This window comes from Oryzias latipes, chromosome 10 (assembly GCF_053564925.1).
Source record: "Oryzias latipes strain Hd-rR chromosome 10, Olatipes_Hd-rR_3.1".
In the NCBI taxonomy this organism is placed as follows: Eukaryota; Metazoa; Chordata; class Actinopteri; order Beloniformes; family Adrianichthyidae; genus Oryzias; species Oryzias latipes.
The window spans coordinates 4,268,355-4,286,752 of NC_136246.1; the positions used below are offsets into that span (position 1 = coordinate 4,268,355).

General features: G+C 41.5%; 1 protein-coding gene across 9 annotated transcripts in view; it reads left to right on the forward strand.

Moving 5' to 3' along the window:
• The window catches only part of si:dkey-237h12.3 (teneurin-3), a 173,305-nt gene that overhangs the window by 43,013 nt on the left and 111,894 nt on the right, over nucleotides 1-18,398 (forward strand). The gene's annotated exons all lie outside the window — the stretch shown is intronic.

The following is an 18,398-nucleotide window of genomic DNA, read 5'->3' on the forward strand; positions in this document are numbered from 1 at the left end:
TCAATGAAGGAATAAGTCTGAGTGCTGCAAAGGGTCACAACGCGGCGGCCTCACATACATTCAGAGGAGACAGGTAAATGTGAGCAGGTAGATGTAATGAGCCTTTCCTCTGTAAGCAATGCATCTTGGGAGGTGTTGCGATGAATTATTCTCCAGCAGTGAAGTGGGTGGTGTTTTTTTAACTCCAACGGTTTCATGCAAAGCTGCAGCCCTGCAGTGTTTTTCTCCCTTGTTTCCTTTTGTTGGTCTGATGGTTGAGTTGTGAGCATGTTGCCTGCACAGCGGCGTGTCAGAGTAATTTAGTGGGTGTGTATGGTGCTTGGTATTTTGTGACTTAACCACTTTTGTTCATGTCCATCATTGTCACACAAAAAAGTGGCGTTGTGTCCCCTGAAGAGGAGCCGCATGCAGCTCTACATGTGCTGAGCTGTGTCTGCAGCAGAGGAGAGGCTAAGCTTCAATGGCAACATTCTGCACATGTGCAATCAAAATATGAATACTAATGGGAGGATCATATTTTCAGTGGCTAAAGGACTTTTATGTCCTTACTCAGGTTTGGATGCCATCCTTGAGTGTCATGAGTGCGTGACGGCTGCTGGACATTAACCGTGAGGTCTGGGCAGTTTTGTTTTCCTTTTTTGTGATCTCATTTTTCAGCAGCCAGCTCTGCCAGACTCACTCTGCTGTTAGTCTTACTGGCAAACGCGGGGTGTGACCTCTGGGCTGTAGACAGCCCTCGGCAGCAAGGATTTGTGTGCAGTTTCTGGATAAACTGCCTCATAATTCATGTAATGACAGGATGAAGTGTTTAATTTATGTAATTTCTGTGTAGGGCTGTCCTCTTGGCAGAGCTCAGATGATGCCCGTGGGATCCACACAATAAATAAATAAATAAACAACAACATATATATGCACATATATTTGCTAACTTCAATAGTTTGGATAATTATTATTTTTTAAAAGAGCACAAGTACTTTTATCTTGCAGAACTAGCAGCTCTAAAATTCATTAATTGTGAAATATTTAAAGAAATGTTTGTTTGCTGGATGTTCATTCTGTTGAAGATGTGTGTATATATATATATATATATATATATATATGTCAGAAATACATAAACAAGTTATTATAAACCTATAAAACACATTCACTTACACCAAGTACGTTCAAAACAAACTGGTAAGAAGATTTTTTGCAGGTAACACCTTAACTATGTCATTTAAACCGATTACTTTGAAATTTGCTTTTTGTGAGGCTGATTCTAAACATTACAGTATATTGAAGTATTTGATTTTTTAAAAATGCAACAAGGCTTTTTGATTGACAATTTTACACATTTATTTTTAAATTTAAACAAGTTAGTTGTAAAGAAACCTAGAAAAAAACAAAACAAAAAATATCTCCTTAAGATTTTAAATGCCACGCATTATTAAAAAATATATAATTAATTTGTATGATCTGTTATTTTTGTGCATTTTTGTTTTATTTATTTTTTATTTTAACTTATACTGTAACTTATATTAATTTTGTATTAGATAAAAGTGTGTGGGAGTCTTAAGTCTTATGCAAAAGAAAACAAGAAGAAAATAAATGCTCATTTTCAATAGTGTGGTCCTTTGATGCTTTTTTTAAAATAGATATCACTTTTGTTATAATTTGAAATGTTTTTTTCACTCTGTGACTTCTCTATTGATCGTTTTTGCTATGATGATTCTTTTCTTTTTCGTTGTTTAAACCTATTTCTTAGATGATTCTGATAAATGACTTTAAACTTCTCTATAACGATGTTAAAGCAGTGCCATCAAACTGCTTTTCTAAATATCATTAAATACACAGCATAACAATATAACATAAAATATGAAACATTATAAATTTTGGTATTAATAAAATATAATTGCATTTTTTATTAGTTGCTGACACAGTGTTGAGTTACTTTTAAATATGACTTTAATAATAATAAAATGTACCTTCATTTATTTTTATTGCTATCCTTTGTTAAGCCAAGCTATCTAGTCTCTCTTTCATTAGCCAGCTCACACCGTTAGCAGTACATTTGCTTTAGATGAGTGTTACTTTATGCAGCTATTTCAGTCCAAAGATGCAAATCGAAACAAGCAGCCTGCATAAAATCCCCATAGCTGCTCATTTTCAGCTATTTTAGCTTGTTAGCACACTCCCTCTTAGCTCGTTAGCCCCTTTTGATTGACTCAAAATTATTATTAAACTGTATGGCTGCCAGCAAACTCTGATAGGGAGTTGTTCATCATTACACGTGTGTTTTACTGATGAAATTGCTGTCGTAGCTGCATATCTCTGGTGCTTCTGGTGCAGGAACAGTAGCATGTCCAGAGGATGAAGGCCTGTTGTGCACGACGTACACCTGCAGAAGCTTTTTTATTTAAAGCTGCATTGTCTAAAGTGATCTTACATCCTTTTTAAAAGCCCACTTGAAATGTTTGGTTTTTTACTGTCATCACACACTAGCATTAGATGTTTTGTGACGGGAGTCACAACTGTTGGGTTAAAACAAACTAATGTTCGGGATTGACTAGATTTGTCATTTCCTACTCTTATGAAAAAAAAAAATTAAAACAGAAAAATTAAAACAGAAACAAATCCATGTTTTCAAGGAGAGGTGGGGGAAAAAACTCTGTTAAATCAGTTTAAATTTGAAAACTAGAGACAGAGTTTGGTAAAGACAGAGAGGCTGATGAATCCTGTGATCACCATTAAATATGATCTGGTCAAAGACAAATGCCAAATGAAGCTTCTTTTAATTAGTGATTTAATTATATGCAGGCACTAGCTGTGCATACATTAAAAATACAGTTTGGTAATGGGAATAATAGGTAACTGCAATCCTGACAGTGACTCTTAAACAAACCCTGTTGAAACAGGCTAACTAAAGGAAACCAGTCTAAACAAACGGGGATGAGAGATGATTCCAATCTGACCGATCCCAACACATGAACAATTTAAACTTCAAATATGGGTAGTTGATATTTGATTTAGTTAATTTCACCCGATTGTAACTGCTTGAAATAAAGTGGGAATTATACATGAAAATATAAAACTTCTGGGCTGATAAATCTGGATCAAAACTGTAAGGCTGGATAGCTCTGACATTATTGCTCAGCATTTTTATTGCACTATTGACATTATATTGGTTTTGTGATGGTAAGCTAGCGGGAGAGAGTGTAAACAAATGGGATAATGGGAAATGTGGGCATGCTTACTCAACACCAACAGTCCTGCCCACATTTCAGAGGTGAATTTCTAATGAACTACTGTCACTCTGCAGAAACTAAGTCCTAGAAAACGACACAGGTTTTTGGATTTTGCCTAATTACTTTGCATTATTAAAAGACCACTGGGAACGCTTTGAAAGTAGATCAAAAGATGACCAGGGTGGGTCTTTAAAGGTCCCATGACAGGCGAACATGCACATGTGTAAAAAGAGAAGGTCTGTGCTGTGTTTAAACCCCGAGCCATCCCAAAGCCTGCAGCCTTCAAGGACAATCCTCAGCATCCACAGGAAGCTCGCAGATGCTGCTGCTGCTGCTGCTGCTGCTGCTGCTGCTGCTGCTGCTGCTGCTGCTGCTGCTGCTGCTGCTGCTGCTGCTGCTGCTGCTGCTGCTGCTGCTGCTGCTGATGCTGCTGCTGCTGCCACCTGACTAAACAGAAGACTCAACAGGAGAGATGCATGGGCATCACACATTTTCTGCCTAGTCAAAATTTAGAGGAACAAAAATTGCTCAGAGCGGTGAGAAATTATTGCATCTAGCAGAAAAAAAGCTGAAGGTTTAAAACCGTCTGCTCCGCGGGGCATTCTGTGTAACACTGAAACACCTCGATACTGGGCTACAATGGATCTGAATGAACATTAGCAATGGTCATTAGCATCAGTGCTTCTCTGTTATGGCTGCACAGTATGAGCAAACTGAAATCCGGTTGATTATTGTAATCAATAGAAATAGTGATGGATGGAAAATGGTTTTTTGTGTGGTATTGGTTTATGCATGCTGGCGAAACATAACAAAAGGTCTGAGAGGTCTGATAAAAATGTGGGGGGGGTTCCTGTTAGGGTTTTTGTTGCCCTGAACCCCGCTCCTGCCCTGCTTCTGGGTTGTTACAGACTAATAGCTGCTTATTTGGGAGTCTGGTTGCACTGACTCCGTCCCTCAGATGAAATAATGATCGCCTCACCTCGTGGAAGGCTGAGAGGGAAAAGGCTGCAGCCCTTGTTCCTCGGTTGTTTACTGCAGCCATTTGCGGGTATCATTATCCGAGCGGTGATGCCGGTGGGTGGCTACCAGAGCTTGAGGTGAAATAAGCCATTTAGCAGCTTTATGATGGCTTGACCAGACCTCGCTCCTCTCACACACCGGGTCAAAGCTTAGCAGCCTCCTAATCTCCCTCAGTCCCACTGCTATCATTAGAGTGTCACTTGATCAATCCAGGCTGCTGCAGCTCACAAGCTTTGATGCATCTGAGAGCCATGATGCTTAGATAATTATCACTGTTTGCAAGTTCCCTTTGTGTCTAATTCAATTGACATTAAATGTGAAATCTGATAAGCATGCGGCACCGCTGAGATCACTGCCAGGTGATATTTAAAGATATTTCCGCTCAGGAGCAAGCAGGCTGCATTGGTGTTGCTCGTTTCTGTTTTCTGGGATAATAAAGGTTGAGAGATGAGTGATATGTTGATTACAGGAAGGTGGTTTGGGTTTGTGTCAAAGCCAGACTCACAGAGGATGAGCAGCGTTGTGCTTCTGGGCGTGTTTGACCTCACAAATACCAACGTGCTCACAGTAAATCAGTGATAACAAGACGATCCAACTTTGCTGGTGACCGATAACTTTTAGACATCAGAGACTGAGGAGCTAAAGTGACCTTAGACTCTGGCTGGAACATTTCATGATTCCATTTTTTCCACTGCCTTCTTCTTGTTTACTACTGTTATGGTTAACTTTTTCCTCTGATGTCCTCATCAGATGTTCTTCCTTCCTGTGCTCATTGAGACGAGCAGTGCTGCAGTCAGCAGGGAAATATAGAGCATGGTATTTGCTGCTTCAAATATCATTTTGCATCAGTGGGCAAAAGAAAGGCCACTTGGGCAGAGGCATCGGATTCCTTCTCCTGACTCAGTCTGTGTAAAAAAAAGCATCTCACCATATTTAAAAAACAGTTAGGATGATGATATGTAAATAATCTTTTTGTACCTGCTTCCTGTCCAAGTTATCCTGATTGCTATTGCAGACTGGATGCCTGCAGCCCCACAGGTATCACCTGCAGAAATAAATTCCCTTTAATTAAAGATAACGGAATGTAGGCCTTCTTCCTCCACTCGATGTGTCTGTGAGCCCCCCTTCACCCTGCTGTTCCCCCCTCTGTCTTATCATCCATCATAGAAAGCCCAAAGGTGCCCGTCTCCATACTGTACCTTTTAGGTTAGCGTTTGATGCCTTTTGAAACCACTGGCTTACCGCGCTTTGATGTTGCCTTCAAATGGATAGCAAGCAAAACTTTGAAGTGGCGACCTAGATGTGGCCAAGAATGTCGAATCACTGCAATAACTCAGCAGTTCACTTTTTTTCTGCTGTTTGGAAAGAGAGTGCTGCGCGTCGCTGATGCATAATGCGATTCAAGGTGCAGCGTCCTGAAAGAGTTTTTCAGGAATCAGCATTATTTGTTTTTAAAAGGGAAGGAGAGACAACGAGTGCTCCGTCTGGCTTTGTTCTATTTCTGGGAAGAGCTGCTGGAGGATTACTGCAAGTGGCAGAGTATTCATTATTTAGATGGAAGCAGCAGAGTTGGGGAAGGGTGGTTTCATAAAGCACTTGACTGTGACATGTGTGCCACTATAGCAGGAGCGGGGAGTGAAGAAAGTTTTCCCTCCAAGATTGATCCTGCTGGCGAGGGCACTTGTAGCAGCTCCTGGCAGAGGCTGCTGAGACATCTGACACTAACGAAAACTGATGGAGCAGACTCTGATAGATGCAGTTAATGGACAGAATCGTTACGAGTTCTGCCGGATTACTCTCTGCACAGGCTTTGAAAGTCATGAAGTGTTCATCCAGCTGTTTGATGGTGCATGTAAGATGTGATATTATAGTTTTAAATACAGCATCTTTGTTGCTTGATATCACGCTGAAAATGAGGGAGTTGAGTGTCTGCCTCAGGTAATCTTTGGCTGGACAAACGGCAGTTCTGTCTGCACGTCTGCCTCTGCATTGCATCCAAAAGATTATTGCACACATCAGAGGGGACATTTGGGAAAAGCTCAAGAGAGAAATATTAATATAAAATGAGAAATATGTGAAGTTCTGTGCTTCAGTGTACAATAAAAGCCTCCAGGAAGAAGGACTCCTGGCCAGGAATGATCTGAAGGACTATCTGGTAGCTGTTTTAAGACAGAATCAGAGGAGGTGACTGATACACTGTCATGCTGCCATGGATGTATCTGGGCAGTCTCCATCCACTTTCCCGTACTCCTCCCTGATATTTCACTAATGTGACTGGACAACAAAGAGATTGATGGCGATCATTATGCTGCTCTCAAAGAGTAAAGAGCATGATCCCGCCCGCTGCAGTGGTTGGGAGATGGGCGGTCAGCACTGACGCATGTACTTACTGTATGTCCAAGTGATGACAGCGAAGTGGTGTTAAACAAAAGCAGTGACGTGTGGCAGCGAGGGAATGCATCATGTGCTGATTCAAGAGTTTGGGAGGATCCTCTCTGAGAGAAGCAAAGACCAAATGGCCTGGAAAAATCCTAGAGCTCTCACAGCTATTTGAGTATGGTACAGCCTAAGACAGCCTCTGACCAGGACAAGACAACTGGCCCTGCTAGTCCACTGACTATCAATAACTGACAAGACATTTTCAACTACCGTACTTTATTGCATCTCCTCCAAATCTATGGAGCCCACAGCTTTTCCTCTCTTTGATCTGTGGGAAATCTTTGCATTCACATTGAGATGAACCGTTCATCTGCAAAAGAACACAGGAGGACCAGAGTTCACTTGTTTGGTCCAAACCAGAGTCCAGGTGAGCTGTCACACCTGACAAATCAAGAGGACAATCAGAGGAAATCCAGTCAGTTGTTTGTTTCCCCCATTGAGTCTAACAGCATGTCTTATCTGTTTATCTGCGTGTTTAGCCCCTGACCTCCCAATCATCCGAGTGGGGGGGGGCGTTAGCATTTAAATGAGTTCTTCCACTGCATGTTTGCTAAACCTGTTTTGAAAGCATCACATCCATGAAAAGCAGACATTAATCCTGGGGGTGTGACCTTATCTAACTTAACACCTGACAATGAGATTCTGTTGTTATCATGAGAACAAAAGGCTGCGAGCACGTCTCATCTGCTGGATCTGTTTACCGCAGCGGCTGAGCTCAGCCGGCGCTGTGGGTTAGCTCTGCTGTTGGTCTTGATTGCCCGGCATCGGCTCCTCAGGAATACCTTTTTAATGCCCCACTCAGGAAGTCGTAAAGCGCTCATGCCTGATGTGCCAAACATGGTCCACGGGCTCCTGGTGCCAGCGGCCGGACCGAACTGGGGTCGGTCCTCCAGCTTTCAATAGGAATCCGCAAATTTCCTGCGTGCATTTTTCCGATCTAATTGCGTTGTCAAGAGCCGCACCCCCCATTTTATATTAAGCTAGATAAGACGTTTAGTCGATATTGTTGCCTATGAATATGTAGGAGCGTGTTGGCCTTCACCTGAATGTGGCAGATGTGATTCCTAACTAAATCATAGGGATTACATTATTGACAGTACCTTGAACAAACATGGAGATGAGGTCATCGTTCGTTGTCTCCTGTTGTTTGGGCAGCATCTGAGTCATGCTGAGGCATCCAAGCAAGCAGAGCACATCTTCAGCAAGAGATGTAATTCTTTTCTGAGAAGAAACACTAGGTCTGTGGTAAATGTTTGGTCTGGGCGATGACAGAGGTTAGCCACGTCTCAGCACCCTGAAGTCATCTGTCTTCAGAGACGTGCTGTTATCCTGAAGGGCGATATGCAAATACTGCAGCTGATTGTTCATTGTGGCTGAAACCCTATAATGTGAGTGTGGTGTCAGCCACAGTTTGCCACAGTATCAATATGCCTTTGTTTCGCTCAGTCCGTTCAATACTAAGGAAAATACAGTGCTGTCATGCAATATTAATCCAAGGATAGAAGCTTTAGCAGCTGCTGCTTTTTATGAAGAGACAAGTTGTGGTTTGCAGCACCATATGCTCCCGCTGCTGCTGCCTTTTTCCTCTGACTTCCCTCCTGTTTCCATTGTCAATCTTGGCTTTTATTAACGTGATTCGCTGGATTTATTCCAGTGTGAAATGACTCAGCCGGGTGTGAATGCAGACCATGCTTTGCCTCCTACTGCTGCCATTTGGTGAGCGGGAGGAGAAGCACGAAGGCCGTCACAGTCGCAGAAAGCTCGCTTGTTGATGACACACCTCCCTTATGTAAATTGTAAAAAGAAAAATGCGATTAGGTCCATTGTGAAGGAGGGGCGGCGCAGTCCAACATGTTCTGCCAATGCTCAGCTGGACGGCATCAGTCTGCTGCACCCTTCACTGCAGGCTGGCCGTCACCGCCTCTGTCGTTAAACAAGTTCAACCAAATTCACGTCTACAACTCATGATTCTGTTTGTGAATCAATAAAACAGTCATTCATTTTTTCCACTCTTCATTCTAAACATTAACAAATTCATCCATCAAAAGCTAACAGAAAACACTGTTTACAGAAAAATACAATAACTTGCTTTAAAAGTGAAATGCTTAATGGATTTATTAATAGTTTAAATTAAGGTCAACAGTTTGATTAATTCATTTTGAATCCATTATCTGACACAATCAATGAGGCGCACTAAAATTCCTGATTCCTGCCAACTCTTGCAGACTGGGCTTCCACCCAGGGCCTGCTGACTGTGGCCAGTACAATGCCCACTGCACCACAGCCCAGGTAACAGATGCAATCAGCAGAGCAGTAGGAGGAAAACAAGTTTACAGTCCTCCAGATGAAGCTCTTCTAACCAAAGAAGAACTTTGCATTCGAATAAATCAGATTCAATGTTTTCACAGCATTTGACTGAAATCTTTCCCTGACTTAGTCCGCTGATTTAGTGCTGTGTTCAGCAAAGATTGATGCTTTTCAACACCCATTTACCATTGAAAATGAAGAACAAACTCTCCCAAAGTCACTGTCCTTCAGAAAAGAGCAGAGCTGGACGAGAAACGTCTTACGCTTCTGAACGGAGGTGATGATGATGTTCTGTTTGTCTGAAGACGTGTTTGCTTTTCAAGCAGAAACTGAAGAATTCTTTCACACTTTCACTGTTTTTGACAGTTTTAACACTCAAAAGGCTTTGTTGGCAGTTTTGGAAATATTGCTTGATGTTTTATTTAACACATTTTTTTACAAGAACTCTTAATCGCCTGTGTTGGTAATTCTAAGGACAGATTCAGTGAACTGAAATATCTGAGGATTTATAGTTTTATATAATCTGCTTTAGGGACTCTAAATGTGTGCTTTGGAATTCATGCCAAATCATTTGACATTTTTTAATTGCCTTAAACATGTTTTTGTTTTATGAAAGTCAGACTCAGGTTTTTGTCTTGTTTCTAAACTTTTGTAAAATGACTTCTTTTCACGTGGTGCAGATATAAAAAAAAAAAGCTTAAAAAATGAACCAAGCAATATCATAGGTCATGTAATTGTGACATTTCAGGAAAAAAGGCCTTCAGAGGCTGGAAGAAGGAGAAGCATACGGACTCCACCATAAGATCTTCAGGATTTATGGCCAAAGGGAGCTTTCTGGGATCAGTTCTGCTAATTCTGCTGCACTTTGGATCAGCTGTAGAAAAGCTTCATTAGATTTAGGCAGATTATGAGGAACTGCAATAATCCTCAAAGCAACACGTGCATCCTCTTTTCCATCCCTTGCAGATGAGCTATTCATATTTTGGAAATATTAAATAGCCAGAAAACGTATACATCTTTTTATACTTTAGCATATTTGTGAGGTTTTTGTATCCTCAAACATTTTGTGGAGTGCAATCGGAATTCATTGGCAGGAAATAATAAGTGATTCAGGCTTTTACTCACTGCAGACAAGCTGGTGGACTAAAGAAGTGGAGCAGATGCAAAGTGAAAAACACTCTTCCTCTGGGTATTGAAGAAGGTCATGTTTTCATTCTCTGCTGTGCTGCAGACATCCACAGAAGGATGCACAGACCCACACCGCTCAAATACACAAAGGAAGCACAAACACGATCTCTTCCTGTTTTTTAATATGCATAAATTCAGCAACCGGCTTTGGCGTAGGACTTATTGGGTTTGTGTTCAGGGTGTACTTGCGTTTAAAATACAAGATATTTGAGAGCCAGAAAGGAATCGGTGGGAGAAATCTTTGACAGCTAATGACCTGTCAGTTTCCTGAAGGGCTGTTCTGTTCCTGAGGGGTATATTTTTTATTAAATATTACCCCCAGTGGCTGAATTTCAAGGGCAAGGAGCCTGACATTTCAGGAAGAGAAACTAAGAAAAAAGGACGGGATCTGAAGCCTAGCAGTCAAACTTTATAGGAAGGATAAAACCAGCACAAATCGTGGCAGTTTTCTGCCAAATCAAACTTTGAAATCTTGACCTTTTTTGAATTTGTAGCACCTAATTTAGGCAAGTATTCAAGCGGTGTCCTCTGTGAGGGGCTTGTGACAAAAGAGAGAAGCTGAATGACAGTCATTTCATCTCAGAGCATGTGAAATGCTTCAAACAAGGCCTGGCCTCATTCAAGTGAGGTGGAAGTTTTTAAAAAATCCGGGCGGATAAAACAGCCTTTATTTCATTCCGACTTTAATTAAGCTGATGTGATGAATGGAGTTTAATGAAGCACAATGGCAGGATTCAGAGCTGGTTTAAAAGCTGAAGGTTAGCAGAGAGCAAACATTTACTCCCTTTCAGTGGAGACAAACTCGTTTCATTAGATTGGATGAAGTTCAGATGTGAAGGTGCAAGAACAGCGTTAATTCATGCCTGCTGTGTCACAGAAGAAAACTGCCTCGTTTCAAAGCCTAGCGGCCAAATAGGGACGCGCTGTACCTCATGGAGTCAGGCCAGTGTCTGCACGGAGGAGGTGGAAGAGAGGCCCATCCCTGCAATCACCGTCACAGCCGGTCACACCGCCACAGGCACCCACAGCTGTCTGTAAAGTGATCTGGCGAGATCCAGCTTCAAACAGACCAATCGTCTGATTCTGAAATGACTCTGAGGCTGCAGATGCAGACTCGGCTCCATCTGTGAGGCACAAACCTTCTCATTAGCCGTCTTAGTTTCCCAAATGTTGCTCTTCCCATGATCAGTCAAATAAATGAAAGTTTCTGCTTTAAAGGCTTCTATTCACTTATTTCATTCCCTTTGAAATGAGAAACATTTTGAACATTCTGCTGATGTTCTCTGGGCTGTGAGTCAGAGAAAGTCCACATGTGTGAGGAAAGATTCAGCTCCTGCAGCAACTGAACTTTTGACCATATTGGAACGGCTGTCTGCTACAGCCTGCCTGTTGGGTGTCAGTCTGCTGTGGGAGAGGAATGGAGTCATTTGCTTTAATTTCCATGAGTTCTCAGGATATAAATGCTGTGCTTTCAAAACAGAGCCGCTTCTTGGTGCTTGATGTCAGCGAGATGTGAATAGGCTGGGAGACGAGGCGCACGCGCATCATTCTTTCTTTTTCTGTGCATCAGGCATTTTTTCACCAGAATGATGACATCACAATGCAGATGAGCTGGGAAATTAAGAAACAATGAGGATCCACTGTTCAAAACCCGGAGGATTTATCAGTGAGCAGCTTGTAGGTCTGCACTTGTACATTGTATTATAAGGAGCAGGCTCAGTGGGTCTGCACCTATGGGATGTTATATTATTGAGGAAAATGGTCAAAAACAGTGCATAAAAAAGAAACCATCAAAACAATGGGCGTGTGGAGAAGGTTGAAGCCTACTGAGATCTGTCTTGATGCTGAGATGGAGGAAGGATGCAAATCCAGGACTCCACAGGCAACCATATAGCCAACATAAGTTATTTATTAAACAGGAACAAACAAAAGGAGCAGCACACAGAGAAACTCCAGGGGAACTAAACAAAGCAAACTCCAAAAGAAACTGGAAACCAATGCAAAAATAGAAATGAGCCAAGACACCAAGAAGACTGACAAAGACTCCAACCACACCTGCCAAACAGGAAGCATAACTATGTAATTCTACTTTTGGGATTTTAGTTCTGTTTTTCTGTAACTTTTATAAAAGATTTTACTATTATCCTAGTGTACAACTCTTGCATTTCTGAAAACAACCACTGGAGGCAGATATCAGAAAGGAGCATTTTCCCAACGACTTTAATGTTAAAAGGTCATGTTTTACGCCAAAATAAAGCCTATTTACCATTCGGCTTCAATTATCTTTTCAAAGGATAATCCTTTAAATTGTGTTCATGTTCATTTTGGGGGGCAGGTTTTTTCCCCCCACATTTTTAAGGGTGGTCTTTGTAACTGTCAGACACATAGGTGGACCTTCAAAGCTTTGAATCCTAGATTGTTAGAAGATAGCTCTTCTTGAAGTGTTGTGGTCTACATAGCCCTCTTATTTCCCACATGGCTGCATAAAGCATTTCACTGCACATTGTACAATGTATGTAGATCTACATGACAAAAAAATTGAATTTGAAAGTTGCTTTATTAAGACAGTTTAGGTTGACTGCAAAAATGAAAAGGGGCTTCAGATGAGCCCAAAACAAACCAGGGAACCACATGACCACAAGGTTTGACCGATTTCTCATCAGTTCATGAAAAAACCAAACTATGAAAGAAACAAACACCTCAGACAGTCATCCATCCATGATCTTCTGTTTTGGGGTCTGGGTGTGGGAGCAGTGGTCTCAGTGGAGATGCCCAGACCTTCTCTTTCTTCTGACCAGCACTCCTCCAAAGGCAATACCAAGGCATTCCATGTCCAGGCACCGTCTCCAGCATGTCCCAAGTACCCTGACCACAATCTTCGACAAATTCAAACCTTTGGAGGTTAGCACCCAGTGTGTCTCAGCCCTCCCTAGTCCTTTGCTGGTTTGAAAACGAAAAGTAGATCATGAAAACCTTTAAAAGGTGGAATTTTCAGAACAACAATCCACAGATGAATGTTGTCAAAGGAAGAACCAACCAATCAATGCTGATCAATTCTGTGTCAAAAAATAACATTGAGTCTCAACTGAAGCACCTCTGGTAGCATTGATTTACCATGGAAATGGAGACCTACATTTCTGCATCAGTGTGTTTGTCCATGATACAGACTATCAATACAATTCAGGTTATTTTATTTGAATTATATAGCTCAATATTACAACAATAGTCGTCTCAATGGGCTTAATACTGGTAATTTTATGAGAACAAGGAATCCTAAAGAACATGAATATAGAATTCAATAGGTAATGGCTAAACTAAACTAAACAGACTACACTAAACTGGGCATCCCTGCCCTTAGATCAGGGGTGGGAAATTCCAGGCCTCGAGAGCAGGTGTGTCTCCAGGATTTCCAGATATTCTTGTCCTACTCATGGCTGATTACCTGGTTCAGGTGTGTTCAGCCAATCAGAACATGTCCGAGCAGGGTATGAAGGAAGACATGCAGGAATGTGGCCTCAGTGCCCTCCTCTGCCTTAAATCCTCCTTCTCGGTACAAACTATCACTGTTTGTGCAGCCCAACTTGAATAGTAACTGTTGACTACAATGTCGACGTTCATTTGATCATTACATGTGGGATTCTCCCACCCCAGTTACATGCAGAGGAGCTGTGTGGTCTGGTCATTAAGTTCATGTCCTGTGCCACAAAACAGAGTAGATACAACAGTGCTAACATTTGTGATGCTTCACACTGGCAGCATGAAACATCAGGGCGCTTAGGCGGCTTTCAAGCCAGGACAGTTGTGTCCACTCGCTTTGGTTCAGATTGCTTTTAGGCTGAAAGAATCAAACCCCAGTAACATTGTTCAGTTACAAAAGCTTGTCGGGGTTCTAGCTGTGAGTCACACAGGAAAAAATGAATTCAACCAATGCACCAGTAAACACTTTTATATGACTCTAACATCAATAAAATAAATCCTGGTTTCAGCAGAATTTCAGCAGTGATATCTAAATCTTTTTTTCTGTGTAGCGTAACCCTTGTGCTGTCCTAGGTTCTTTAACATTGGGAGTGGGGTCATCTAGACCCACTAGACAGTGCTCTGAACCTTTTTTCTTCAATGATTTGTGATCTTCACTGGTGTCCATGGATTACATGAAATCTTTCCACCTTTATCCACCTTTGTCATGGTAGGGAGAACACGTCAATGTAAGGGTGGGGTCATCTAAGATGGCACAAGGGTTGAAGGGCCCAAGTTGAATAATTTTATAATCAACCAAATTTTTAAGAAAAACTGAGCTATTGCTAGCACACTTTCAAGAAGAAACATGCGACAGGAAGGGATGCACAAGATCATGGCGGAATAGAAATATAAAAACTCTACATTAGAGACCAAAGACTGACAGCAAAACTAGTAATAGGTTCATATAAATTTATTAAAGGATTTATCAGAGGAATTATGAAGGACAATGCTATCACAATTTTAAAACAAAAAATCAAGATTTAGAAACAACAGCCTAATAAAGCTGTAACACCTTCCAAAGAATGGCTGACTGTGTTTAATTACTAGGATTAACTTTACATCACATTTGAATGTACTGAGAATCTGTATTGTCTAAAAAATCCCTTTATTTTTTTTATTTTCATTCACAAAGTGATTTTTTACAGAATAATACTACTATGATACATATTAGGATATAGACACACTTACTACTATAAAAACTTCAGAAAAAATTCAGAAGTTAAAGGCCAGATTGTGTCAGTTTAGTTTTTACTGAGTCAAGTTTTACTTTAAAACTAAACTGCAGTCTAGATGACAGATCTGACCTCCTGCCGCTTTAGGCAGAAACATTTTGTGTTTTGCTTAAGACAAAAAAGACAAAGATGCTGACAAAGTGAAGACTGATAAAACAACTGATTAATGACAAGGTTAGCTGCCAAGATAAAACTCCGATTTGTTCTCAAATTATTTCAATTTTGATAAGATTCTTCCATATTCCCACAAGTAATGAAAACGATCTTTTTTTTAGAAAAGCATCTACAGTCCTCCGCATTTTGATTGCTTTCACTGTTCGCACTCTGATCAAACCGTGGCTGGATGTTGCCTTCAAGGCCCTACGTAAATCACTTTACTTTGGTGCCAGATAATTCTTAAACAAGATGTACCGTTTCTGTTTTAGGCCAGCTATTTGTTATAACATTGTGACACTTAATGAATATAAAGCAGTGCTCAGCTAGGCTGCAAATGTGTGTGTTTGTGTGAGGGGGCCGGATGGAGGCTGAGGAAAGATGGCAGTTGATAAATTGTTGCTATCTGACTTCCTGTCATGGAAAATACGTCTAACATGCGGATGCAGGACTGGATAAATCTGTTAGTGACCGCATGTTTTGATGTCTTGGGTCCTCAGAGATTTTGGGCCCGGAGTGTTGGCATGGAAGCAGGATGAAACCACAAAAGGTGCAGCTTACACAGCACTGATGTGCTGCCATGCACATCAACAGTCTGCTCACATCTTGGTGTGTTTTCTTGCTGACAGAACGATATTACAATATTTGGAGAGCCGGAATAGATTTGAAAAATGCTTTTCTGATAAGCCACACAGCTCATACTTTCTAATGTCCTCATTCAGAAAGAAGAGTGATCATTTGGGGTACCTTCAAATGCAATCATTTCTCAGTGCTTCTGGTTGTGTGTCTGTGTGTTCTTGTGAGTGTGGCCTCTTGAGGAGCAGCACAGGAGCTGGATGCCTCCTTGACAACACCTTGGAGGTAAAAATCAATGTCTGCCAAACAAAGTGAAATGTAAGGCTGCAGCCGATACATGACAGATGAGGCTCAGGCTAGTTTTTCTAGAGTGAATGAAGAGTGGAACGCAGGCGGCCCTGTCTTTTGTTGTCAGGTAAATCAGCATTAGAGCGATTGTGAAGGACAGTCAATCCGACTTTCCTGACCACCTTTAGTGTTGATTAGCATGTGAGCAGACGTGTGTGAGAGGCACTTTGAAAGAGCAGGCACGACGGTGTCCAAAATTCAGAAGCCCTGCATGACAGATTACACTTTACAGAGCCGTTTTGGTAATGAATTTTGATTCTTAAGGGATCTCACTGTCAACTGGAATTGCACAAACGCACAGGCACCTTGATTAAAGTGGATCAGTCTGTGTTATTAGAAGAGTCGCTCAGTTTCACAGAAAGAGCAGCTTCAGGGAAAAGTCACACTCTTTGACAGTTCAACTGTGTGTAATTTTAGCGGCTGCATTTAAAAAAAATCATGTACTTTCCGTGTCAATACCCACAGAGTTTTTGTCAGATCCTGGTTTCCCTGGGGTGGGTGGGTGCGTGTGTGTGTGTGTGTGGGGGGGGGGGGGGGGGTACAGCGGTGACCCCAGCATTCAGCCGGGGGCCGGTCGAGCGTGCACCCGTTCAGTGTTTCCAAAAACTTTACCTGGACTGTGAGGATTTTTCTCTAAGGTGTACACACTGTGTGCTCCAACCCCTGTGAGCGCACATAAAGATCATCACTCATGGCGGTTGAAGGCATTGACAACTCCGCCAGCACCCCCCCCCCACCCCCCCTTAGCACTGATGTACAAGTTGGTGAGCAGTATGAGAATAAAGCAATGATTTGTGCCATTATTATTCCTGCGCCATGCTTTGCACTATGGCTAAGAGTAATGCAACAGCGGGGAATCGTTTCACAGCCTTGGCCCCAGGAAAGCTCTTTGGAAAGCGGGGGGATTTTCAGCCTTTGTGCTGCAGCTCTGCCTCTGCAGTCAGCACATGTGGGCTTAAAGAAGAGTGTGGAAGGAGTCTCTTCCAGTGAGGGGGGTGTGAATTGTTCCCTCATTGATGAACATTAGAAAAGAGACCTGCACGACTCTACATTAATAATTGATAGAAGAAAGTAGCATTGCATATATTGTGGTTTCCCCATCCAGAACCCTTAATGACCCTTAACTCTTTCACTTATAAATGAGCCTAATTTACAGTGGAGTCATCATAATCACACTGAACATGATCATGCCGGGAACAGCACATGCCTACAGTAATAGATTACATGTAACTTTACTGTAAACCAGTAATTTAAAGCATTACTCAGTAGTTTTTCACTAGTTTTTTAGGGGGGCTGGACTGAGTGGCCCCTCACCCCTGGCGTTCAAAACAGGAAGTACCTGCTGACTCCAAGAAGGGAAAATCCCCTAGACCTGTATAAAGAAATAAACAGTTATTACTCAGTCGTTGGTCAGAATAACCACTATTGCTCTGCTACCTTTTAAAAAATAATTCTTATTTGTTTGTAGTTCTAGTTATTTAAATGACCAATGAGATGCCTCAGTAAAAGTAGATAGTCTCCCGGCAAAAATTCGAACATTTTGATTGACAAATTCTCCCGTGACCGCTTTCAGTGGAAGCGGTGTGGACTTCTAACAAGCTCCCTTCAAATTGGTGAGAGTGGCTGCCAAAGGAATGTAAACCCAGACCATAGCGGACCAATCCCTGCCTACTGACGTTGCCTGGCTCCAACATGGCGGAAGCTGGAACTAAATCATTTTTTTGGGTGATGTCACACTAACATGGCCCAGTTCTGATGTACAGTCAACGTCATTACCCAGAACATTTTTAGTAACATTCAAATTACGATATTTTATCTAAGTTTTTCCAAAAATCTGCAAGTCTATGACCCAACTTTAAGAAAATCCCAAACAGAAAAAACTACAGATGCCGATGAAGAAGCAATACTAAAACATGTGACCAGTTCACTTACGGGCAAAGAGGAAGAAAACAGATGATGCTCTTTGTTGTGGTTCAGTACACAACTGCACTTCATAATGTCAAAAAAAAGTACATCAATCCTGTCCATAATGCCTTCTTAGTTCATGACAGCAAAGAGAATTTAAGGCGATAAAGGCAACAAAAGGAATCTGAGAGTTCATTTTTGGCAAACTCAAAGCTTATGAAAGCAAATACAAATGAGTCAGAAATGGTCACAGATATTTTCATGATGGTTTCTGACTCTGCTCAGACATCACTGTCAGCAGACTGGATAAAGCAGTCATTACGCTGCACTGGATCTGTGGAAGTTACACTTATTTCATAATAAACATTAGATTCAATGTTTACCAGAAAATAGCTCACTTCAGCCAAAAAAAAAAGAATACGTCTCAATGTGAAGGGTTTATAAAATTTAATTTCACGGTTGCACCCCCTTCTACCCCATAAAACGC